Source organism: Podarcis bocagei, assembly GCF_964188305.1.
Source record: "Podarcis bocagei genome assembly, chromosome: 5".
Lineage (NCBI taxonomy): Eukaryota > Metazoa > Chordata > Lepidosauria > Squamata > Lacertidae > Podarcis > Podarcis bocagei.
The window spans coordinates 57,467,283-57,493,936 of record NC_138129.1 but is presented as its reverse complement, the minus strand read 5'-3'; the positions used below and the strand labels follow the sequence as shown (position 1 = coordinate 57,493,936).

Below are 26,654 nucleotides of genomic sequence, written 5' to 3'. Positions count from 1 at the left end.
CATATGGGGATTTACTAGAAATGTTGCGAAAGGAGTTTCAAATCAGATTTAAAGAGCTTCATCTCCATGAGCCGGACATACAGCTTTTCTGGAACCCATGTTCTGTTGATATTGAAATTGTTGATCCGATTTACCAAATGGAATTGGCTGAACTACAGAATTTTGATTCTCTGAAAGACGCATTCAAATCAAGCAGCCTCACTAATTTCTATGCATCTCTTCGCTCTTGAGACATAATCTCAATTCTTAATCTCAGGAACCATGCACTCAAAATTGCAACCATCTTTGGCAGCACCTATGTCTGTGAACAGACTTTTCCCCAAATGAAACATCTGAAATCTCCAACCACATCCAGACTAACTGGTGAACACTTGCATCACTTGCCACGACTAGCAGTGACAAATATGGAACCGGATATTGACTATCTCATTTGCCAAAAGCAGGCATATACTTCCGATTGAAATACTTATAAGTTTACGTTGATTAAAATCGTTTTTCAATTTAAATATTGTATTGTTTTTCCTGTTTTTGTGCACCACAAATAAAATATGTGCAGTATGTATAGGAATTCGTTCATATTTTTTTCAAACTATAGTCCAGCCCCCAACAGTGTCTTGAGGGACAGTGAACTGGCCCCTTTGAGGACCCCTGATTTAGTTGGATACAACCCATTGTTTGTACAAGCGGGGCTGGCAAACAAATGTGTGAAGGTTTTTAGCCACTCCGCTCCACTCCCCCCCTTGTTTTATGCCCTCCCCAATATTCAGTCAGCATTCTATGCCAACTGAACATGCTCTCTGTTTTTAGGGGATGGGGTACATTCTTTTGGCTTTTTCTCTGAAATTTTCTTTTACTTTTTGCTACTTCCAGAAACCTTGGGGTTCCCCCAAGCTTGCTGCTACCTTCATCTTGTGGGTGGTGCCATTTTAGGTACAGAGGGACCAGTACTCAGAGAAATTAGCTCTCTGTTAGTGAAGTATACACGATGAATCTACTTACTTCACATTGCCAACTCTCCATTAAGAACAACTTTTTGACATAATATTATTTTATTTAACTGCTTTCAGTGGGCAATAGTTCTCTGATCCCAGTCACCAGAAATATTGTTAATAGCTGCTTCTACTGATATGTTTTTGGTCTGTGGTCAGAGAGCTTCACTTTTTTGGTGGTGGTGGGAGACCTAAAGCATTCTGAAATGATACTGAAAATCATTTGCTGAGCGATAAGAATTTTTCCTATCTGTAGCCTGCCCATATAGAAAATTCTGTAATTGTACTAGACATACTTTGGAAACTTTCCCAGAGGAATAATAGATAAGTTAACAGAGCACTTTTTAATTCTGCAAAGTGCACTCTTCCTTATAATTTACTTAATATAAAAAATTAATGTACTGCAGTTTACTGAACAAATTGCATTTAAAGTATTTTAGAGTTAGCAAGGGAGTTCTGCTTTGGTGCCCAGTTGGACTTTATGATTTGATTATCCAGATAACAACAAGCAGTAACAGAGTTCTCTCAATAAGTGGGTATGGAGATGGTCTCTCAGTGATGTTACTACTAAAGCAGAATTAGAATCCATAAAAGCAGGAAGAAAATTGTGCATGTCATGTGTGATTTCACACACTTTGGCTTAGATTCCTAAGGGAAATTCCATATGATGAAAGTCTTTTAGAGATATTCCCTTTGTTACCTCCTTCCTCATCCTGGGACCAGATTTGAGGGAGGGGTTTCAACAGCAGTAATATATATAGTTTCATGCAGAGTGTGATATTCCAGTTCAGTCCCTGGCATCTCCATCTAAAATGCTCTCAGGTACCATAGCAGGCTAGGGGAGACCTCAGCCAGAGATTTTGAAACACCACTGACAATCAGTTAATGTATAGGCTAAGTAGATCAGTGGGTGGAATTGGTATTAGACAGTTTCACATATTTAAATAAATGGCTCAGTGATTAGGCACTTTGACAATGTTTAAGAAGGGGAAAGTACTGTAGATTGTTGCATTATGAATGGATGAACCAGTTTTTTCAACAGGTAATAACTATATTACTTAATACTTCATTCAGTGAGTATACTAGTATAATGTTGAATTTACTCCAGGGCAATGTTTCCCAACCTGTGGGCCATATTCCAAGGCGGGTTGTGAAGCCTGTCTAAATGGCTCACAGGCTTTAGAAGTAAACCCCAAATAATTATTGGTTACAATCCTTAACTGGTATGATAAATACCAACTTTGTTCTGTTGGCATATTATAAAGCTGTATTGACACTTGTAACTGATCATCAAAAAGTCTGAATTTTAACATTTGCAAACTGCTCTCTGGAGGCTGGCAGCAGAGCTGGTAACAGTTCACCGCAAGTTGCTTACCATCAGAACTGAGCTGTAATAGTAATTCAGAACAACACCCTGTACAAGCACCTTGTGGTGAACCATCACTGGATCTGCCAACAAGATTAGTTAATAGTTAAGCCAAGGGTGATAGAGGTTTGCTTAGTTGAAATAAGGAATAATATATCAACATTACATATCAATAATTATGTGAGACTATCTCTGACAACCATCAAATCCTGCATTGACTTCCCTATTGGCAAAATACAAGTTCAGGCACCCCATTGATACTTGCTAAAATGACTTTATCATGAATTAAACTATAAAAGATAGCCACAGTTAATTATATCTAACACTGCTCATTTAAGCATTTGTTTTTAGAATACATTGTTATAGCTTATGAAGCAATATCCTGCAGTCATATGGTTGGTGTACTTACATTCCCATAAACAAAACTGTGAATAACTTTGTAAGTACTATAAATATTTCAACAAATTCCACATGAATAGGGATGTTAAGTATTTTTTTGTTTGGATGCCTCATGTAATGGCTGTGAAATAGGCAAACACGTAGTTAAAAATTAAATGCAATGTCTACCAGAGACCCATGTTCCAAAAATCATGTGTCAATAAAGTGATGAATCATTATACCAAGCACATCTGGACTTGTGGGTCACCATCAAAAAAAGTTGGGAACTATTGCTGTACAGAATGCCTTTGACAAAATAATTATTGGTGTTTGTGGCATTTGTCAAGTGTAAAAGGCCTCTACAAAGTACATGTGTGTCTTCGTGGACACTCGAATAACAGCAGTTCCATGTACAGACAGTTGTTTCAGTGTCTGTCATTTCCACTCCTAGTCACAAAGCCTCCATCCTACATCAGACCCAATTTCCTGATACACTTGCCCTAACCTGGTGGTTTAAGCATAACTGTAGGCCAAGAGCCCAACTTTGTATCCTCTATTTCCCCCATATTTTATTCCCTTCCTTTCACTTGTCATTCATTCTCTGGCATCATTGATGTATAGAAATAAGCATTTGCACTTACCCCATTAACTGTAATAGATGGCCAAGGGATCTTTAGGCTGTTAAAACTTTAGGAAAGTCCTGTGCACATTTGCAGCACAGGGTTCTCTCCTGCAGATTCCCAGCTTGGCAGCATTTCAAGGAATGTGCATGACCTCACATGTTACTGTCTGGTCCCATAGGCATGTCAGGAAGTTCTGCCACACTGGAGAGCCTCAGGCCACTTGAGCACTCATGGGGTTTTTCTAAAGTTCCAAGAGCCATAAAGACCTCTCAGTCACTTCATACACTTAATTGGCTAATTAACTCATATTAAATAAGTTAATTAATCTACAGTTAATAAGGCAAGCACAAACCTACCCTCTTCAAGGACATCTTCAATATCCCCCCATCCCAGACCTGATCCAAAGGAAATTGATTGCCTTAGCAAGATGTAAATCAGTAGGCCTAGAGTTTCGGAACAGGGCTTATTCACAATTGCTATTTGTTGCACTTCAGCTTTAAAGAGTGGGTTTTTGTGGGGAAAGCTCTGGGGTGGAAAAAAGGTGCTCAGGCAGGAAACTTTAAAGCACAGCCCTGTGCCTGGAACCTGCAGGGCAGGTTCGCAAATGGTGTAAACAGGAACGGTTTGGATTCTTAGATCACGGACTGCAGTTTCTTGAAGATGGACTTCTGGCAAGTGATGGGCTGCACCTCACAACGGTTGGGAGGAATGTTTTTGCCAAAAATCTCAGAAACCTCATCAGGAGGGCTTTAAACTGACTAATGTGGGGGAGGGAGACAGTGCTCCTGAAGGTAGGAGTCTATCAATTAATGAAGATGATCATCCAAATGTCATAGACCAAATGGAGCAAACAGCACGCGGACCTAGTGGTGGGAGGAAAAAATCCTTAAATAAGAGACACGGGGGAATGATTAATGGACTTCAATGTCTGTACACTAATGCGCAAAGCATGGGAAATAAACAAGATGAGCTTGAGCTCTTGGTACAGCAAACTAAATATGACATAATAGGCATCACTGAAACCTGGTGGGATAAGTCCCACGATTGGAATGTAATAATGGGGGGATACAATCTATTTCAGAGAAACAGACCAGACAAGAAAGGAGGAGGAGTGGCGTTATATGTCAGGGATGTGTATACCTGTGAAGAGATCCAAGATTTAGAACCTCAAAGCCAATGTGAGAGCATTTGGGTCAAAATTAAGGGAGAGAAGAATAACAGAGACCTCATTGTGGGAGTTTACTATAGACCCCCAAGCCAAACGGAGGACATAGATGATGCCTTCCTGGAACAGATGGCCAAGCATGCAAAAGGAAGGGAGATAGTAGTAATGGGGGACTTCAATTACCCGGATATTTGTTGGACGTCAAACTCAGCCAAGAGCATAAGGTCAAACAGATTCCTCACTGGCCTTGCAGACAACTTCATTGTCCAGAAAGTGGGAGAAGCAACAAGAGGAACAGCCATTTTAGATCTGGTCCTAACCAATGTTGATGACCTGGTTAGTGGGGTAGAAGTGGAAGGATCATTAGGCGCGAGTGATCATGCTCTTCTGAAGTTTACTATACAGCGGAAAGGAGCAGCCAAGCATACTAGGACTCAATTTCTTGACTTTAAGAAAGCCGACTTCATAAAACTTAGGAAAGTGCTGGGTGAGATCCCATGGACAGCAATACTAAAAGGAAAGGGAGTTCATGATGGCTGGGAGTTTGTTAAGAGGGAGATAGTAAAAGCACAACGTCAGGCAATACCAATGAGACGGAAACATGGAAGGTGCCTAAAGAAGTCAGGGTGGCTATCTAAAGAACTTTTAACTGAATTAAGATTAAAAAAGGATGTGTACAAAAAATGGAAAAGGGGGGAAACCACCAAAGAGGAATTCAAACAAATAGCCAGCACATGTAGACACAAAGTCAGAAAAGCTAAAGCACAGAATGAACTCAGGCTTGCTAGAGAGGTTAAAAGCAACAAAAAAGGCTTTTATGGGTATGTTCGTAGCAAAAGGAAGAACAAAGAAACAGTGGGGTCACTCAGAGGAGAAGATGGTGAAATGCAAACAGGGGACACAGAAAGGGCTGAACTCCTCAATGCCTTCTTTGCCTCAGTCTTCTCCGATAAAGAAAACAATGCCCGACCTGAAGAATTTGGAGCAAATGATTCAGCAAAGGAAACACAGCCCAGAATAACTAAGGAGACAGTACAAGAATATTTGGCTAGTTTAGATGTATTCAAGTCTCCAGGGCCAGATGAACTGCATCCAAGAGTATTAAAAGAACTGGCAGATGTGATCTCAGAACCACTGGCAGTCATCTTCGAGAAATCCTGGAGAACAGGCGAAGTCCCGGCAGACTGGAGGAGGGCAAATGTTGTCCCTATTTTCAAAAAGGGGAAAAGAGAGGACCCAAATAATTACCGCCCAGTCAGTCTGACATCAATAGCAGGGAAGATTCTGGAGCAGATCATTAAGCAAACAGTCTGTGAGCACCTAGAAAGGAATGCTGTGATCACCAATAGTCAGCATGGATTTCTGAAAAATAAGTCATGTCAGACTAACCTGATCTCATTTTTTGACAGAATTACAAGCCTGGTAGATGAAGGGAACTCAGTGGATATAGCCTACCTTGATTTCAGTAAGGCATTTGACAAGGTGCCCCATGATATTCTTGTAAAGAAGCTGGTAAAATGCGGTCTTGACTCTGCTACCACTCAGTGGATTTGTAACTGGCTGACTGACCGAACCCAAAGGGTGCTCATCAATGGTTCCTCTTCATCCTGGAGAAGAGTGACTAGTGGGGTGCCACAGGGTTCTGTCTTGGGCCCGGTCTTATTTAACATCTTTATCAACGACTTGGATGATGGACTCAAGGGCATCCTGATCAAATTTGCAGATGACACCAAACTGGGAGGGGTGGCTAACACCCCAGAGGACAGGATCACACTTCAAAACGACCTTGACAGATTAGAGAACTGGGCAAAAACAAACAAAATGAATTTTAACAGGGAGAAATGTAAAGTATTGCACTTGGGCAAAAAAAATGAGAGGCACAAATACAAGATGGGTGACACCTGGCTTGAGAGCAGTACATGTGAAAAGGATCTAGGAGTCTTGGTTGACCACAAACTTGACATGAGCCAACAGTGTGACGCGGCAGCTAAAAAAGCCAATGCAATTCTGGGCTGCATCAATAGGAGTATAGCATCTAGATCAAGGGAAGTAATAGTGCCACTGTATTCTGCTCTGGTCAGACCACACCTGGAGTACTGTGTCCAGTTCTGGGCACCACAATTCAAGAAGGACACTGACAAACTGGAACGTGTCCAGAGGAGGGCAACCAAAATGGTCAAAGGCCTGGAAACGATGCCTTATGAGGAACGGCTAAGGGAGCTGGGCATGTTTAGCCTGGAGAAGAGGAGGTTAAGGGGTGATATGATAGCCATGTTCAAATATATAAAAGGATGTCACATAGAGGAGGGAGAAAGGTTGTTTTCTGCTGCTCCAGAGAAGCGAACACGGAGCAATGGATCCAAACTACAAGAAAGAAGATTCCACCTAAACATTAGGAAGAACTTCCTGACAGTAAGAGCTGTTCGACAGTGGAATTTGCTGCCAAGGAGTGTGGTGGAGTCTCCTACTTTGGAGGTCTTTAAGCAGAGGCTTGACAACCATATGTCAGGAGTGCTCTGATGGTGTTTCCTGCTTGGCAGGGGGTTGGACTCGATGGCCCTTGTGGTCTCTTCCAACTCTATGATTCTATGATTCTATGATTCTATGATTCTATGAAAAGCTAAGTGTGGATAAGCCCTAAGGCAAAGAGAGGTTATGGTCCTTGTCCAAGGTGCTGAATGCTTGTTCAGGACTGTAGTTAGCAGTCCTGCAGCTGAGGCAGAAGATAAAACTTGTCAGCTGAGTCTTGCAGCAATTTGCAGAGCTATACAGTCTAGTTTGGGTAGTCAGGATGGAAGACCCACCCCTGAGTGTTGCAACTGGCCATTTTCTAATAGTTCTTGACTGTTTTCTAGGCTCTGGCAACTGGTTTGAGGGACACTCATCAATGTTTTTTTTTATCCTCCAAGACAAAGAGTCTATGACCGAGTTATAGAATCATTGAGTTGGAAGGTGCCCTGAGGATCATCTACATATTATTAATATTAATATTTCATATTCCACCCTTTCTACCAAAGGAGTTCAGTGGCATAGATTTTTCCTCAGACTTCAAGAGACAAGATACAGGCTTTTTTTTTTGTCAGTGGATCCACATGGGAAGGACAGCAGAGTGGATTCATCTTCTCAGGGCTGCCATCATAGGATTCTGTAGCTGAAGAATTCCTGTTTGGGGACCACGACCACCCCTTTCAAATGGGTGAAAAACATTAGTTGAAAGATTTGGCTGTGCAGTAGTTTCGTGAGTGTTCCTATTATCAGGTCCCAAACATGGTGCATTGGGGCTGTCTTCTCCTGAACACCCCATCTGCCATTCACAAGCCTGGCAGTTATGGGAATAACTTAAAACTGCTAAATGTCTGTTCCATAAGTGGTAGTTATCTGGGCATGGCTCCATAGACTAATAGGTTTTGCTTTCAGAATGGGATGTGGTTTGTCCTAGTTTCCAGCAAGCCTAAATGGTCTCTGTCTACCTAGGTATGCCTGAGCTCTCCACAATCTTGATGTGAAATGTGTGTTCCAGAATCAAATTTAGATGTTATAACTGTTTTTTGTATGTATGGGTTCTTCGTGATTATGAAAATTCTTGATTCAAATTAGATGCATTTATTATTTTTCAGCACATGTTGTGCTGATTGAGCAGTGTACATTTGATTTCCAGAGGGTGAGTATAGCAGCCTTTACCAAATAAATAGCTGCACCAGGTTTAGAAATGGTTTTAGCTGTCCTCCAATGAGGAGCAGAATGGATAGCACTGAAGTGGGGCAAATTGCTTAAAATTCTTAAAAGTGACATTTTTGTCTCCATTCTGTTCATAAAAGTTCAGGGTAGTGTGATGCAATTTTGCTGATATGGTAAAAGTTTGACAACCTGCTGGTTTCATAGAATGCATCATTAATATACATTAAATTCTTCTGAAATGCATTTTAAACACTTTCTCTCTTTTCTATACAGCTGCTTACTAACTGCAATGCATCCTTCTTTGCCCTCCTCCTTCCTTCCCCAGCCAATATTTTTCTCACTTATCTCCATTGGGAAATTAATATTTCTCAACTTCTGTACATTGAAGACAGCGCTCTGAAAAAAGACTTTCAGATGTTTAGAAATGTCACCCATTGCAAGAGCCTTTTGAATTAATATCTACGCAAAAGGTGGTGGAGTGAAGGGTGAACAGATTGGAGAGATCACAGCCCAGTAAATTCTAAAAACCTGTTCTCCCTTTGTTTTAATGGAAATTTCAAAGACTGGATAGCAGATCAACTGTGAGATAAATGTGAGGTGTGAGCTAGCTCAGTCTCTCCCCCACCCCATCCGTGCTTTTCTGCACATCTTCTGTACGTTATTCAGGTACCATTGCAGAGAAGCCTCTTATCAAATTTATGCTTACAGTTGAAAATGACACACCTGCCCAGTATCTATGATAACAAAGGTTCTATTCAGTCTCAGCTTTCTTATTCCTCTTTCATTAAAAAAAATCTCCAGAAATAGTAGCATTTAATAGCAGTTTTAAATCTGTTTTCATTTTTTTAAAAAAGTATTGCCATTTCTTAGTATCACTTCAAAAAGGATGGGATAATCTTTTCACTTAGAAGCATTTCAGTGCTGCTTAAAGAAGTTTGCATTTATCATCTAGATTGTTACAAAACAGAAATGTGCTCAGACATGCTCACCAATGCAAAACCTAGAGAATAAACCAAAATCTTTATAGGCCACCATCATAAAAAATCCATTAGAAATTGAACTTTTCTGCATAGTAGAAGCAACTTGAGTTGCTGCGAAATTTTGCCAACAGCAAATTTGCAAGGTAAAATTGGAGATTTCAGCTTAGGCAGGGAATTTCAAGGAATGTAAAGGGTTGTTTTTAAATACAGTGTAAACTTTTATGGGGAATTCTGATAAACCTTGGTAGGTGCAAGCTATCATTGCAATACTAGCTTCTGGGGAACAGTGCAGTTACATTTATATTCCGCTCATGGTTTTCCAAAGGGCATCTGGTTGGCCACAGTGGGGAAAGAATGCTGGACTAGATGGGGCTCTGGTTTTGTCCAGCTGGGCTCTTCTTATGTGTCTCTCTCTTGTGAGTCAGGAAGTAATCCTAAAAACAGTTCCGTGGCAAAAACTGTAATTGTGTTGTTATTGTTCTTTTTTTGCAATACACTCTTTCAAGGATTTTTGTTATAAAGCTTAATATTCTTTAGTTCTGTAGTGATTTTTTTACCAGAAACAAAAGCTTTTAAATGGTTTGATGTGTGTTCCAAAAGGGAAGCAGATATAAAATATTAGGGCAAAACAGAAACCTAAAGCATAACCTGCGTCTGTCTTTGCTCTACATAGCTCCATTTCCATTAAATAACTGCAATTCTTGTTCTTCAGTAAAGCCATTTCTTGGCACAGTCCTTGAGCGCAGAGTTAGAGCCAGGGGAAATAATGTCATATACTGATTCCTCCTGATGATATAAGAGTCCTTGTAACTTTGCCTAGAATCTTTTTTTAAGGGGGGATGTAAATGGTCAGTTATCAATTTGCACCCCTGAGGTGTGGCATAATAGTTGTTCCAAGAAGTTATTTATTTATTTTATTTGTAAGTGCCTCAAAGTAACATACTTTAAAACCAATTAAAACAAATTCAGCCAGTAAAAGTCTTAAACGACATCTATACTGATAAAAGATGAGTCTTACTGATGTTGCCCAATATTATCCCTCTCACCTGTTACTTGAAGGGGGTTAATTCCTCACTTTAACAAAATGGTCTTTAGGCCAGATAAGGTCCTTGTCCACAACATGATTTTTTTTCTTCCATAGTGATCAGGAAATAATTCTACCCTCATTCTTAGCTAATTCTACTCATCCTCAAGAACACCGTTGGTATACCTTAGATATTTGTAGAGCACTTTGCTTTTATTTAGTTTGCAGGAAGTCTGGGCTCCATTTATTTGTTTGGATGCAAATGTATTGGAAACAAATTCTCTAAAACAGGGATGTCCAGCAGGTCGATCGGGATTGAGTGGTCGATCCCCAGGAGGTTGCAGTCGATCGCTCTTGATCACGGGTTCATTTTCCTTTGCTTTTGCCTAAGAGCACCCGGCCCCGGCCCCTCTTCCCTGCCTGGATTTTCTCCTGATATCTGTAACGGAAGACAGAGTTTTTCACAGCGCTGATTTGGTGAGCGACTAATCCTGTCCCCCTTAAAAGTCCCCCCCCAAACTGACCCCAAATGGGCATAAAATGGGGCATTCCTCCTCCTTAAAAAAAGCTCAACAACTTTGACCCAGATTTTAATTCTGAAAGTAGATTGCAGTCCCTCAGGAGTTGGCCACCCCTGCTCTAAAACTACCATTTCTAGCTGGTTAAATCAGTGCATGTTTCAGATAGCATAGGCAACCAGCTGCCAGGAAGTTACAACCCATAACAGGAAAGCCATCCAGAAGACTTGGAGAACAGAAATTCATGGTACAGTGGTGCCTCGCAAGACGAAAAGAATTCGTTCCGCGTGTCTTTTCGTCTTGCGATGTTTTTCGTCTTGCGAAGCACGGTCCGTCGCAACTGCGCCTCTTCAAGCGGCTTTTAAAAAAAAGCGCAAGACGTTTTCGTCTTGCAAAGCAAGCCCATAGGGAAATTCGTCTAGCGAAGCAATGCAGAAACAGAAAACCCTTTCGTCTAGCGAGTTTTTCGTCTTGCGAGGCATTCGTCTTGCAGGGCACCACTGTAAAGCAATTTCCATCTTGGGAATAACTGCAGTAGTTTTTTTCAAATTCTATCCTCATTTTCTGTTTTGTTTTAGCAAGAATAATGGTACCTTGTCCACATTAAACACAATGGGAGTCCTTGCCCATGACTTCATTGGATACTAAAATGAAAGTTATATTATAAACCAGAGGAAGCTTTTGTGTGGCGTTGTACTGTGAACAGCTGTTTAGATTGAAGATAATTTAGGTCAACTGTTCTGTGGTGGGTTTTTGTGTGTTTGTTTGTTTCTTGGTATTGCAACACTTGGTATTGCAGAAATTTGTCAGAGAAATGTATAATCTGTAAGTAAAAGTGTTATTTTGTTTGTTTGTCAAATTACACATTATGCTTAGCTATAATATTTCTTAGTAAAATTAACTTGAAGAAATACAATTAATTCTGTTTGGAAAATCCCCTAGGAAAAAGCTGTACACAGTTAACTATGATTTTTGATGAAGGTGACATCCTTATCAAATTCTGTTATTGCACACTATATTAAATGTCTGCAGCTTTATAGGTAGGTGTTTCAAATATTTTAATTATCACCCTTAAAGTGAAGAATACTACAAACCTACAGTTCCATAAATATGGAGCTTATTCTGATGTATTCGTTTTGATATTGTTCTTTACTTAATAATCATAATAGCACATTTGTGAACAAAAGAAAGTTAAAGCTCCTGGTGTTACTTTATTTTTTAATTGTTGGCTCACATTCTTCTAAGACCCGTGTTGCTTTGGTCCTTTGTTTATCTTGTTCATCCCTATTTTTCCATCCTAGGCACTAAAAGACTATTTATATAAATCTGAGCATGCTTTCAGAGCATAGACTAAAAGCAATTTTGAACTTAAAATAATTTATCGCTTTGACACTGGCCTGGTTCACATGTAACATAAAGCTGAAATATGCCTTGGGGCAAATGAGCAACTTGTGTGCATTCCTGGAGTGAATATCATGACCAAAGTGCTTCTTTCCTAATCCTGCTCCTGCTATGTTATCCTGGACTAAGTGAAAGTTTGGCTTCGCATGGCATATGAACCCAGGTTCATGGTTTCTCTCACTCTGGACGAGGTTTGTTCTTGGCTTAATGTGTGTGGTTTATTGAAGGGAGACAAATCACAAGAAAAAAACTGAACCATTGTAGAACTGTGCTCCAAGCCCCATGGAAGTAAAACAAGGAACTGTAGCCACCTTGGAGGTTGTATCAACAGAACAGGGAGTGCGGGACATAAAGATTTTGTTAACTAAATAATACTACTTCGAGGAAGTATGAGGAAACAGGAAAAGGCACTTCTGTTGAGGAGCAGAGGATCTATGGTTGTTTCTCAGTAGCCATCTCAGTTCAAGAAAAATGTAAATGGCAAACCTTCACATATGAAAACAACAACTGCATGATAATGACGTTATAAAATGAACATGAACAATATGCTAATAAGGATGGTATGAGCAATAATATTGGAGGTGTAAAAGTTATTTAACATATTATGAAAAATAAAAATTCACATCGGCACTTAAATGACTGAAAGTGCACATGCTTCAACAATGTACAAAAATACACAACCTTGTTTTTCTTCTTCTTTCCTTTGCTTTGCCAGCAGACCTTCTTTCACCATGGGAAGAGAGGAGGAGACTGGGCAGCACAGACAGAAGGCACACCACCAAATTGATACTCTGGAGGAGCTAAGCAAAGGATCTGGCTGTTAGGATGGGCTAAGTGGAATGGACATTTGTTTCTAAAGAAAGAATGCCAAAAGATAATTCCTTATTTTTGCTAAAGGGAAGCACAACTTTTGGCTGAAATGATAAGCATATTACAGATGTTTACTTTCTCTTTTTTGTTTTCATGGTCAAAAATAAAGGTCTCTCCTGTTGATATTCTTCATTTTCTCATGTGGTTATTTTTAAAACTAACATACAATAAAAAAATAGACAAACAATGTCTATTTGTGGAAATCTTCATGGGACACAGCTTCTTCAATGTCTTTTTCCTCATGATTCTGTTCATGCTATTCTACACCTGAGACCTCTTCCAAACCCTACTCTTCCTCCTGCATTACAGGTGAGAAAAGAGAGTGGGCATTTTATTTTTATTTATCTATTAAATTTCTATAACACCCTTCATCTGAGGATCACAGGGCAGCTTACAATATAAAACCACAAAATTTTATAACATAGTAACAAATAAGCAAAATAATGCCCTCACCACCAGTTTAAAAGGTCATACGTTGCTTAATTAGCCAGAGGCTTAGGAGAAGAGAAATGTTTTTGCCTGGCACCTAAAGATTTGCAATGAAGGTGACAGGCGTCATGTCATGCTACTGTTTCTTGTAAAAGCAAACATCTCAACATTTGAAGGCAACAGACAAGTTTTCCTGATACCAACAACAAACCCAACTTCCAAACAGCCTCTCTGAAGAAAGTCTTGCTGGTAGGCAAGACAAATGGTAAATTTATAAAGACGTTGAGCTGGCTTATTATCATTATTTTAAAACTTTTAAACTCCAGCGTATCCAGATATTCTACAGCTCCATTTCAAGTACCTTCCCATTGAATAGACCTTTCACTTTCCCCTCCAAACCAGAGTGTAAAAGGTCAGAGACTTCAAACTGTGTCACCCCACTCCACTCTTTTCAGGCTTCCTGGGACTTCTTTTTTCATTTTCATAACTGCATTTTCAAGATTTCTTGTCAATAGAGATAATATACGTAGTCCTTTATCCTTCTTGCTTTTCCTACAATGTCTCCAGGTGAGCAGACATCAAGGATGGTCTCTGAAGGATAAGGGATGGGTCAAGAAATGCAGCTGTGCAGTAGCTCAGACTCAGTCTGATTTATTGAAGGTGTTTTTGTTGAGGGTGTATGTAAGCAGTTTATTAAGGCCCACATCTTTGTTGACCACCTCAAGCCTTGCAGCACTCTTACCTGACAGAACTTCCTGACAGTAAGAGCTGTTCGACAGTGGAATTTGCTGCCAAGGAGTGTGGTGGAGTCTCCTTCTTTGGAGGTCTTTAAGCAGAGGCTTGACAACCATATGTCAGGAGTGCTCTGATGGTGTTTCCTGCTTGGCAGGGGGTTGGACTCGATGGCCCTTGTGGTCTCTTCCAACTCTATGATTCTATGATTCTATGATTCTATACCTTGTGCCCACTCACTGTCAGGAGCAAAGTAATTTTCCCCACTGCTGTGCCGTCTCAAATAACATAGCTGGCTGATCAGCACACATGCTCTAATTATGGCTTGGATCTTCATATATGCTACATGAAGGAAATTTATGGAAGCAAAGTTTTGTATCCTTTTCTAGATCCAGCAAAACCCCTATTCCCAGAAAGCTGCTCTGAAAAGTTGGTTAGGTCTTCCTCAACAATGTTGGATGGGGTGTAGGAAGCTGTTGGGGGATAGATAGAGTTATCCAAAATTGGACTTGGGTCCTAATGATAATTAAACTCTCAGGCAGCCTCTTACACCTCATTTCAGAACTACCCTTTGACTTCCTGGGGTGGCCTTTTAAGGGGTCACAGGGAGCTACAGGGAAACAAGAGATTGAAAACTTTCATTCCTTCCTTGAACTTGCTTAAGTTACCTTATCCATTCCTGTACCTGCTTTTTTTCTTGCATTATTTGTTACTTGCTAGATGCTGGCTGTGTAGCCTCCCAATCATATAACATTATCGTTCCAATGGGTAGTTTTGTCTTGTAGCATTTCAGAGTAAGGCAAGTTCATGCTGTTCTGCAAGTGCTTTGGGTCCTATGGTGCTTTTGTAGACCATCTGAACTGGGCACAGAGGTTACTTGCTGTTGTGATACTGTGCCTAGTTCTGCACCAGCTGTCCTAAGGAAGGGGTTCGCTGCTGGGTTTATGCGGTACAAGACGTGGCATCTGTTGAAGACCTAGATCCTAAAGTATATTGTCACTTGGCTATAATGTAACCTAACTATTGTCAGTCATTTTCAAATTATCAAATGACTTCCAGCATGTCCTGCTATGTTAGTCCTTGGAAAAGTTGACAGGGACAAGACTGCTTCCTCACCTACAATCCTTGAACCATGATCTGAGTCCATGTTTATGACCACTGACTAAATTCACTATTTGTGGGCTGGTCTACATGTAAGCTGTGATCTGCACCTCATTGGTCTTCAATCAGGTCTTCAAGCCACCACAAAGGACAGTTTAGTGCAGTTTTCCTGGAAAGGTAACAATGGGGAAATACCTTCAAGGAAGATAGTGATAAACCAATGAAAGCCAGAAACCTTCTCCTTCAATATACAAGCATGGGAGAATATCCACTGCATTGGAAGCATAGTGCATTGAGAATCTTCACTTTCCTGTCAAGTGGTTGTCACTCTCATGGCTGTTTCCAGTCTACCAATTTCTCCTGGTTATTGATATGTGGCTTTTTTCTCCTTCATCAGCTGAACATAGCCCTCAGGCATTGACCAGCAAATATAAAGGCATCAAAGCCACCAACCAACAGATAACAGCAAATATAAAGAAGGAACTATAACACAACTGCAAGAAAGAAATATGCCAAAGGAGCATTAAAATACATCATAATTTATCAGTGGCTGTTAAATCAGCTGGCAAAACTACTCAAGTTACACCTTCAAAGGTTAATCGAAAGACAGTATTTTAGTATTTTAAAAGTAAACACTTTGAACTTCAAACTAATCGAAGTTTTCAGCAGACTTCAAAGGCAGCCTCATCAACTCCAGCCTGGAGGTTGCCAAGACCTGAATGCCAGTGACCAATTTGACCTTCTCCAGGAGCAGCCACAGACTCACCAGTTTATGTTGCTGAAAGGCATTCCTTGTGATAGATGCCAGCCAGGTTTCAGGAACAGAGCTTAGGTCTAGGAGCAGCTCAAGAGTGTATATGGGAATACAACCGTCTACTGAACCTTCATTTTCTCCTGTGTTAACTAGAAGAACTGTCGTCAACATCTCCATTTTGTCTGGATCGAACCTTACTCATTCAGCTCCTCCCTGATTCCAAACTCTTGCAATTCAAAATTGCAGTAAGTATAAAACTCAGAAGTTCTGAACAGAACTCCACAAGCTGCACTAAAATAGAGCATGGTCTGTTGTAAATAGGATTTAATAAACTGAGGAGATGTCAACAATTCAAAGTTAGACTGTCTAAACTTCTTCTGAGGGCAAGATGTTGGTGCTCATAATGCACAGCCTTAGAACATAAGCAGTATCGTTGCAAAGAAAGGATTTTCTCTAGTTTCCTGTAAATGTTTTGCTACCTACTGTATACATATGCCCTTCTCTATCCAGATATGCTCACTTAAAACCTATTTAACTGAGTGCATGATTGCAAACCTTAGGTTATACTGTCATGAACTCAAAATTATATGCTGCTGCTAGCTTTTAATAATAGCTGTTATATGAATCTCAACTAATATTGTGTGTGTAAATGTATTGTTTCGTCTTTCTTCAGCTCTCCTTCATTCACCATATGTTTTTTCAGGCAGACTTGCACAGATAAGATCACTTTCATTCTCCCTTTCTAAGCATTCTTAAAACAGTACGATTGTTGTCATAGTGATACTGTAATATCATGAGAATGGGGATGAGTATTGTAGGAGGAGGAAGAAAGGAAGTGACTGACTTGTATTTAAATGCATACACAAACAGGATAACTGACAATTTCTAAATAAAGATAACTTATGAACACATTAATGGTAAATTAATGTTTGATTAAATGTGGTTTTAATTTTTCTCTTGTGAGAAAATTATTCTCTAGATAAAATGACATAAATCCTTATCTCTATGTGAAGACAGTGCAGTAATTTCCAATTAGAAGCACGCATGAGCTGCAGACAAACTCAGAAGCTTCTATAATGCCTTGTTAAATCTCTTCCACAGTAGTTATAGGTGTAATATCAATAGAGATAACATTTACAGGGTTAAAGGGTAAAGCAGGAAGCAGCTGGTTTATGTTTGGTAAATGCAGCCACAACAGTTGGGATCTATAGAGACATGCAATTCCTTCTGCCCACGAGCCAGAACTTCCTCATTTTTTGACTGCATCAGAGATGGCTGAATGTCACCTCTGAAACCTTATTGTTATCTTGCAAAGTTCCTTGAGCAATCTTTTGGATCCCCACCCTAAAAAAAGAAATAAAGGTCATTTAATTTTCATTGTAGAACATCTGCTGTTAATTCAAAATTAGGTACAAAATACTTCAGGGGCTATACATGTAGGGGTTTCATAGCCAAGTACAGTGGTACCTCGGGTTAAGAACTTAATTTGATCTGAAGGTCCGTTCTTAACCTGAAACTGTTCTTAACCTGAGGTATCACTTTAGCTAATGGGGCCTCCTGCTGCTGCTGCGCCGCCAGAGCACGATTTCTGTTCTCATCCTGAAGCAAAGTTCTTAGCCCGAGGTACTATTTCTGGGTTAGCGGAGTCTGTAACCAAAAGCGTCTGTAACCCGAGGTACCACTGTATTGGATTGTATAAGTTTGGAAGAAGCTAGGTGACCTATATACACTTGTTTATTTGTTGCATTTGTTCATGGCTTTCTTTATAAAAATGCAAGGATGCAGTGTACATTTTGGCTACTGCCCAACAAGGCTTAACAGTATAACAGAGCCTCCACCACAAGCTGGGCCAGCTCAGCACCTGCTTGCTCCTGGAATGCCTGATTCCAGAACTTTCCACTGGGGAACACGCTGGCCGCACTTCCACTCACCTGCATATTGGGTGCATGGAAGCAGAGCTATGTGTTATCAGAGTGACTCTGGCATCTCAGAGGCCAGTGGAGGGAAACCTCCACCCGATGCTGCAGTAACTCCAAACAACCTATCACAAAGTGGGGTGGATTGTTCTGTAAACCATTGAGATGATCGGTCTATATTTTTCTGTTGATAAATACTTCTAATCTTGGATAAACCAGTAAATTTACCAAAGTACTTACAGATAGGTAGCCGTGTTGGTCTGTCATAGTCAAAATAAAAAATTCCTTCCAGTAGCACTTTAAAGACCAACTAAGTTAGTTCTTGGTATGAGCTTTTGTGGGCATGCACACTTCTTCAGATACCCAAAGTACTTACGTATCTGTTACATGCAGATGTTTACTGTTTTCATTTTTTTGTCCTTTAAAAATATATACTGCATTGTTGATGAACAAAGGTTTGAAAGTGAACAAATAAGTATATTGCATCACAGATACTATTCATTCTTTTGAAAGTAGCATAGGATATGGAAAGATGAGACAAGGAGCATCATAGAATTGGCTTCTGCAGGGGGTGTTCTACAATGCAATAGCCATGAATTTTCATTATAAACATTAATATATTTTTACCAGTTTTCATGTCTTAAACCACCAAGGGGCAGCATGGTGCAGTGAATACTGTGTTTGGATTGGGTGTGAGAAATTTAGGTTCAAATACCTGATCAGCATATAGATGAGCAGATTACTATGGTCACAATCCAGAGTTGCATTACTGGTTTTACATGCCCACTGGAGTTTGGGGCTTGTGTTTCTCAGCAGCTAAATAGCAAACTGTGTTTTTAAAATTTGAGATGAGAATTGCAAATTACTTTGCATTTTTAATATTTTGTTGGGAGCTGCTGAGTGGCCCCAGAGTGGCTGGGGCAACCCAGTTAGATAGGAGGCATATACATATTCCATTATTATTATTATTAGTAGTAGTAGTAGTAGTAGTAGTAGAAATGACATGTCTTGAAAATATTATCAGTTGCACATCCCCATAGTACTGAGGCAGTGTAAGCATAGTTTGTTGTATAACAGTACATTCTACTCTGACTGGCAACAGCTTTCCAAAGACTCAGACAACATTCTGTTCTAGTCCTACTATCTGAGATTTTTTTAAATCAAGTTTGAACTTGGGATCTTCTCCATGTGACATATACGCTCCATCACTGAGCTGTAAACCTTACTTCTTCTTCAGCTTAGTTAGTCCTTTTAACTGCATCAACGTAAGTATAATGTCCAGATCAAGGAAAATAATAGTATCATTCTATTTTGCCTTGGTCAGACTATTTTGCCTTGGTCAGGTTTGAGCAGGACTTCCCTGAATTACATTCTCATTGGATCCCAGAATGTCTCATTTTTTTGTCCAGTGCTCTGGCGTGAGCTAGCTGGTTCACACCAGAGTACAAGACCAAAAGACACACATTTTTGGGTCTTGCACTCCTGCAAGAGCTCAGGACACTCCCCCCCCCTCCGAAGAGTGTCCTGATATTGAAAAATGGGATGATGGAGGATAAGCAATTCTGTGAGATCAGGGATTTAATCTGAGACCTCTATGCAGAGCATGCACTCTATCTACCACAGAGCTACAACCTTTCTGAAGCAGCTGTCCTTACATTCCAGTCTACCATTCTGCATATGGGAACGCATATCAAAAATCTGTTGCAGCTCATGGACCTTGGGAAACACAGATAAAAAGGAAAACATAGAACTGTAAAGGGCAGAAACAACAGCAACATGAGGCTTTGCAAGGGCCCTAATCCAATGTAGGCAGTTTGACACTGTGCTTCAGCATGATGGGAGAGGCAGAAAACGCATCAAGTCATCCTGCTTTACCTCATTATACAGACCACACACTGAACTGCTGTACACCTTTATGTAGTTTATTCTGGAACAACAGAGTAAACTTTTTTATTTTTTCCTGACAAATACAGATGTGGTCTTTTACTTTGCCCTGCGTTACAAATGCTGTACAACTTAATTGGGCATTGGCAGAACGCTTGCTTAAACCATTATACATTGCAAGAAATTAGTAGAAATCTACAGGTTAAGAACAGTGAGAAATGAGAAGGCAATGTTTTATGTGAAAATTAGATACAAATAAATAAACTATGTGAACATTGGTAGAAAAGCAGGAAGCGATATCATTACTAATCAATCTTGAACATTCTGTCTCTTGCAGATGTCGATACAAAGTTATGTGCTACAATAATTGTAGTGTAGGCTCTCTGGTAATTACTGTTGTTCATTTGGCATGTTTGGAAAAAAGAAAGAACGAAAGAAAAGAGTCTTGCAGTCAGCAGCTGCAAATCTCTAAGGAACAAGCAAAAAGATAGCAGAAGGGTGATAGTCATCCATCATTCCTGACAATTTCACAGCCTAGAATAACTTGACAGAGACCCAGAACAAAATGTTATTGAGAATTGAATGCTGCTAAGCTGAGTGAATTGACTTTCTGATGACGAAGTGGGACTTGCTTAAAGTGGCTGGTCACGTTTTTGTTTTATTTATTTATTCTGCGCTATACCTGTTCCTCTGTAGTGGACATTCTGGAATCTCTTTCTGGCCCAGGGTCATTTTGGGATGCCACATCTTTGCAGGGAATTACCTTCTAAAAAAAGTAAAAAAAAGAGTAGGATGTCATGCTTAACGAATTGCATAGTTGATTAATGATCTCATTTCCACCAATTAATCATTCAATTAAATCTAAATAAATATGCATGTTAACACAAGCTTCCATTCACTGTTAGAAAGAAAAGCCTATACTGATTGTTAATACAATAGGAAACTGAAATAGACTCAAAAATAGAAAAAAGTGTTCTTAATTCATATCTTCACTGATTAACATTGACCCCACAACTCAGACAAACAACTCAGACAAACTATAATATGCTAGCCATTATTACAATAACATAGCCTAAATCTAAGACAGAAGTTAAGCATGATTAAGGCTACACATTTCAGTGGGTTAAGCAAATTTAAGTCTGGGTTGAATTCACCCGAGTTGTTGTTGTTGTTGTTTGCCATAATGGATAACCCTGGCTATTATTTAAAAAACACTTTAACACAAGTATGAATATCCACTTTAGCCTTAGTTCTCCACTGGTAAAAGGAAAATGGAGATTCTCAGGAAGATTATAAAGCAGAATTAAAAGACACTCTGTACCTTTAATTTGTATCTGTTAGTGTTAGTGCTATTGCAGTAGTGGAATTTTAGTCCACTACAGGTGTTAATCACTTTGCCAATGCGTAATCGTATTTGCGTAATCGGCAACACTGCTTTGTGAATGGTCACTGCAATTATTCTACATACATTTATGCTTTAACACAGTATCACTGTATTTCTTTCATTTCATTTCTCTCTGGCATCACTGCTAGCATTTCTCTCTTTCACTGCCAAGTGTACCTGTGTCTACCAGCTGAGGATAACGCTGCATCAGATGAAGTGGACGATAATACACAAACGCTTATGCCATAATAAATCAGTTAGTCTTTAAGGCTTGAAAAGACTTTCTGTTGTTTTCACTTTGAGAGACTGACAAAGGTAGCCCTCTGGAAATTGCTTTCGAAACTTGTTTATTTCAGACTTGGCCAACTTTCAAATTCTTGAGGGCCACTCTAGACCAGGTGGTGGAACAATCCAAATCCCTCACAGATGGTCAGGCTTTATAGCAACATTGGCTTGCTTGGTAGTAAGTGCTTCACAGGTATGTGCTCAGATAGCATTAAGTCATTGAAGGGAGGGTGGCTGCAAAGCAATGAATTTAGCAAAATACACTTTCGAAAGGCAGAATTGACAGTGTTCTTTGCCCTTCATAATATGCATGAGAGGAAAACGATGGGTGGTATCCATTGTTACTCATACTCAGAGTAAACCCATTGAAGTCAATGTATTTATTGAAATGCATTTATAAACCAATTAATATTTCAAAAATCTCCTAACAGTAGTTCTTTTATTTTAGTAACTCAACTCTGGTTATGATTTAGTTGGCTATCACCCAATAATGTAATGATTTTTGTACCATTGAAGCTGCTTAAAAAAACCCCAACTACTACTATATCTTGATTTGGAATTTGTTAGCATTACTTAGAGCTATATACATTTGTTTTAGGGGTTAGATCCAATGTAAGGCTCACCATCTGTCCATCTCTGATTTATTTAATACCAATAAGATGTTAGGTGTAGTGTTGTTGTTGTTGTTTAGTCGTTTAGTCGTGTCTGACTCTTTGTGACCCCATGGACCAGAGCACGCCAGGCACTCCTGTCTTCCACTGCCTCCCGCAGTTTGGTCAAACTCATGCTGGTAGCTTCAAGAACACTGTCCAACCATCTCGTCCTCTGTCGTCCCCTTCTCCTTGTGCCCTCAATCTTTCCCAACATCAGGGTCTTTTCCAGGGAGTCTTCTCTTCTCATGAGGTGGCCAAAGTATTGGAGCCTCAGCTTCACGATCTGTCCTTCCAGTGAGCAGTCGGGGCTGATTTCCTTCAGAATGGAGAGGTTTGATCTTCTTGCAGTCCATGGGACTCTCAAGAGTCTCCTCCAACACCATAATTCAAAAGCATTAGGTGCAGTACAAAACATATAAATCCCTAGCTACAGTGATCATCATCCAACACACAGGACATTGTATTTACATACACAATATATGTATTGGCACATATATACATCATTAATACAGTTTTCTTCATATGTTTTAAATTCATTTTAGGAGGAAAGCACCTGCCTCAGATGCAATAAAGTTGCTTTTGTGTTCATGCAGCTTTTAGGAAAGTTTACTGTTAAAAACTGCCATTCGTTCAGAAGCTCATGGTAGCTACACACATTTGTTTGAAGGCAATAACACATTTACTTATCATACCTCCATAAGTGTGCAGATTATTTTTATGACCCATCTATCTGAATGACTGGAAAATTTATGCCAAGCACTGCCCTATCTGAAATGACATATTTCATGAGTTTATAGTTCAAAACTTGCCCTGTAAAAAACTATTGTCTATTATAAATATATGGGAAAATACGGAATTTGATCAGGATGAATGGCGATTTAAGCTTAAATCCAAAGGACCGCAAGCAGAGTTATGCTCATTCAGTGGGCATTTCCTACCTTCTTCCCACTATTGAAGGTTGTGGAACCTTTTCTAACTGTGCATGACACATTGCAGGAGGCTGCAGGTGGTGGAGGAAATTGGCAGAAGTGGTCACACATCTGCATAAGTGGGATTGGTATCACAAGTTGCTCTTTGGATCCAAGTTGGAGGAAGCATTGTGTTTAGCCGAATGTATTTATTAATATGCCTTTACACATTAGATTAGCAGCAAATGACTATGGAATGTGTATACTGTGTCAGAAATGTTCCCCAAAGTTCAGCTGAAAATTTGTGCTTTTGTTTTTTTAAAAAAGGTTGCTGAAATACATGAGATGTTGCCCTAACAGACTTTGACAACAGCAAGCTTTGAGACTGGTTCATTACGTCCTTGACAAAGGCATTTGTGGCCAAAATGAGCTGGGCTTGTTACAAAAATAAAGAGCCCATCCTTTTTCTTGGCATCTGTGAGAGATGTATTTCTTTTTCTGTATGCTACTCTTCAATGCTTCCCCTTTTCGGCGCGTTTTACTAAAATGTGTGTGCCTGATAAGTGTCCTAATCCAACTCTAGGCATATTTTAAAGATGTATTTATATATGACTAGTTGTACCAGAATGTGGATGGCTATTAAAATTCAAATATATACTCAGCTGAAAGCAATGCAGTATGGATGAACAACATCCATATTCAGATGCATATGCCAATGCACACTTGAATCTGAATCAGACTGACGCCCCTAGTTCCTGATCCAGCAAGTGAAAAGCATACTGATTTCCTTAGCAGGATTGGGGTAAAGGGCTGCAATTTGCTGTAAACTCCTCTTGTGTACCCCCTGTGGAAATGAGTTGTAAATTGTGTGAGAATGTAACTTGTTCTTCTTGAGACATGTTCAAGAGGATTGTAGAATATGAAAAATGCCTTGATTCAGCAGAAGTGTCTCATACATGCAAAGGCCCTAATCTGGCTTCACACATGCATTTCTGGCCACATAATTGGCAGATGAGATGTTAAGGGGAAACAGAATAGGGACGGTCTAAACAATTACCTGACTAGGGCTATGCACATGCAACCGGTTTTGGATTGAGCCAGAGAAACTGTGTGAAATACCTACGTATAGTTCCTCATACAACTGGGGTGTGTGTGTGTGTGTGTGTGTGTGTGTGTGTGTGTATGGAAACGTCATTCTACAAGTACAGAAACATGCCCCTTTCTGGACCATGTACACAACCTAATTCTAACATACTTTTAAAATTTGGACTTAAATACTCCCATAAAAGGTAATCAGCATTTCAAACTGACATATAAACTAAAATGACAAATTAAATTGAGACATGAGCATTATTTTCAGAATGCCATTGCAAAACAGAACCCCCCCCAAAAAAAAAACCCTAGCCAAAGGGTTTAAATATATACAGTACTGCTTGCAAACCATAGTTGTCAAATATCTCTGTTGAGGAAAATATAAATGGCTAATATAGAGTCAAAGATTAAGTGACCACATTTAATTTAAATTTCGAAAGTAAGTTTAGAATCCACTACATTTAAGTGTGAGTTTTCTATTTTTGCTTGTGTTTGTATGAAAATAGTAAAATACACTGGAGTTTTGGCCAATAAGAGTTAGGTTTTTGAAGCTGATTACAGTTTTGTGCTGTATGCAGTGCAATGCGATAACAAAGATAACTCTGTAAGTTGCCTCTGCCCAGTTTCTCCCACTGCAGTTCCCTGTCCCACATCCCAGGCTTCTCTCGATGATCCTCCAACTCTGTTTGGGAGTGCATTGGCTGGAGTGGAGAGGTGCAATTGGGGAATTCCCCTTATGTGAACATCCTTATGCTGCACAGCACTGGGTACCCTGCTATATTTGTGGAATGAATACAGTGATTTGAACTATGGCGCTAAGTGTCATTCTACCTCAATACACGGAAATGGAAAAGACCTAGACGTCCTCTTGGTATTTTGCAATATTCTGTCTGTAAAGAATGGAATACATAAGAATGGCTAAAACCTGTCCTCAGATATACATTATATTTGACAAATATGGCTATATGTTTTCATTTTTCAAAATGAAATCAAAATTAATTAATTCCAAGGCTGGTACATATCAAACACTGACACAAGCAAAGTTCCAAAAGAGCTCTACATTGCATACACATTTTTATCCTAGCAAAGAACAAGGGCAATTCAGTTGTCTTTGCTTCTTTACCCCTTGGGATGACCTTTCACAATAAGAATTGTCAGTGCCTTATTTATAATGGCAGATCTCAAGTTTGATTCTGGCAGGTTTTGATCACTTGATGGCCCAAAAGCTTTCAAACACAGAAGAATCTGATGCTTTTTTGGCATCCTGCAGTGTGTTTAAACCTCAAAAGCAACTTTTAGTCCCAGAAGTGAATTACTGAAGTGGTGTAAACAAAACACGAACGTCACAAAATGATGAAAATCTCATACAAAATATCTTTGTCAGATGGATGACAATTCCACATTGCCTGAAAGGCATCTGCAACAAATGTATATTCTGTAAATAAAATTCTGATTTACCAAAGAAAGCTGAAAACAAACAAGCAGAAACATCAATAATTTAAATGATTATTTGTTTATGAAACACAGAAAGCTGCACAAAACATCAAATATCAATTATTTATCGCTGCTCATTGTTCTGTGACAGCAGAATTTTAGAAACATACTCTTGGGTCACATTAACATATGCAATATAACAGGTCACCTAGAATGACAGACTGCTTTCACAAGACTTGCTTGAGTTTGTTCTTGAATTCCCTGCACCTGCATTAAGCTTATTCAAACATTAATGTTCTGTTTCGCTTTTTAACAAAAGGTTATGCCTGCAATTATGTACACTGATATTGCTCAAATATTGTGCCCCTTTGTGTTCTGTTGCGTGTAAGGTTGTGCTGAATGTTCTCTACGAAGTATTTTCAGCACGAAAGGGAGGCTTTCCAGGATATTGGAAAAGTTTCTCAGAATACAGAGCCCTCTCCCCATGCAGAATACAGAGCTCCCCTCCTCCTTTCAGGCCTTTTCTCTCTAGTCATGACTTGACCAGCAGCACCAATTTGGACATGAAGGCATTTCGCCCGTTTGCCATTCTTCCAAGTGAGGTTGTCATGTAGCAGCTCAGATGTGTTTACATGACAACATTGCCGAGGGCAAACAAAGCTAGTTCAGAATGATGACAATGTTTATTTATTTATGGTATCACAAACGAGAAATGGGGTGTTGAACAGGGACAAACATTTGATCACCTTGTCGGACAAAGAATGCCAATTAAGATCATGTCCATCAAGAATGACATTCTACCTATCCTGTGCTGCGGACAGGGCTTAATGTACTTTTAAAATGTATTGACTAGTAACTTCCACCACTTCCTTGATTCTATGTAGGCCTGAGTGAGGAAGAAGTTTATTTACCTGAGAGGAGGGAAATAGCTTTTAGCAAGCTCTCTGGTCGCTGCCCGGACAGTGCCTGACTCTGTTCACTTTCTCTCTCCTTCTTAGCTGGTAAAAAGGTAAAGGTAAAGGTACCCCTGCCCGTACGGGCCAGTCGTGTCCGACTCTGGGGTTGCACGCCCATCTTGCTTAAGAGGCCG

The 26,654-nt window shown here is 39.6% G+C and overlaps 1 protein-coding gene and 2 long non-coding RNA genes across 4 annotated transcripts in view; 2 read left to right on the top strand and 1 right to left on the bottom strand.

Annotated features, from left to right (window-relative positions):
- The window catches only part of LOC308586515 (BEN domain-containing protein 5-like), a 753,040-nt gene that overhangs the window by 122,139 nt on the left and 604,247 nt on the right, over nt 1-26,654 (top strand). The window lies entirely within an intron of this gene.
- Nucleotides 8,988-13,120, top strand: LOC308586555. The gene is made up of 2 exons (XR_014007932.1): nt 8,988-10,680; nt 12,841-13,120. It is a non-coding gene; the product is annotated as an uncharacterized lncRNA (long non-coding RNA).
- The window catches only part of LOC308586564, a 64,286-nt gene continuing 54,888 nt past the window's right edge, over nt 17,257-26,654 (bottom strand). Inside the window, exon 3 of the long non-coding RNA XR_014007948.1 lies at nt 17,257-17,352. This is a non-coding gene — a long non-coding RNA (uncharacterized lncRNA). The remainder of the gene's footprint in view (nt 17,353-26,654) is intronic.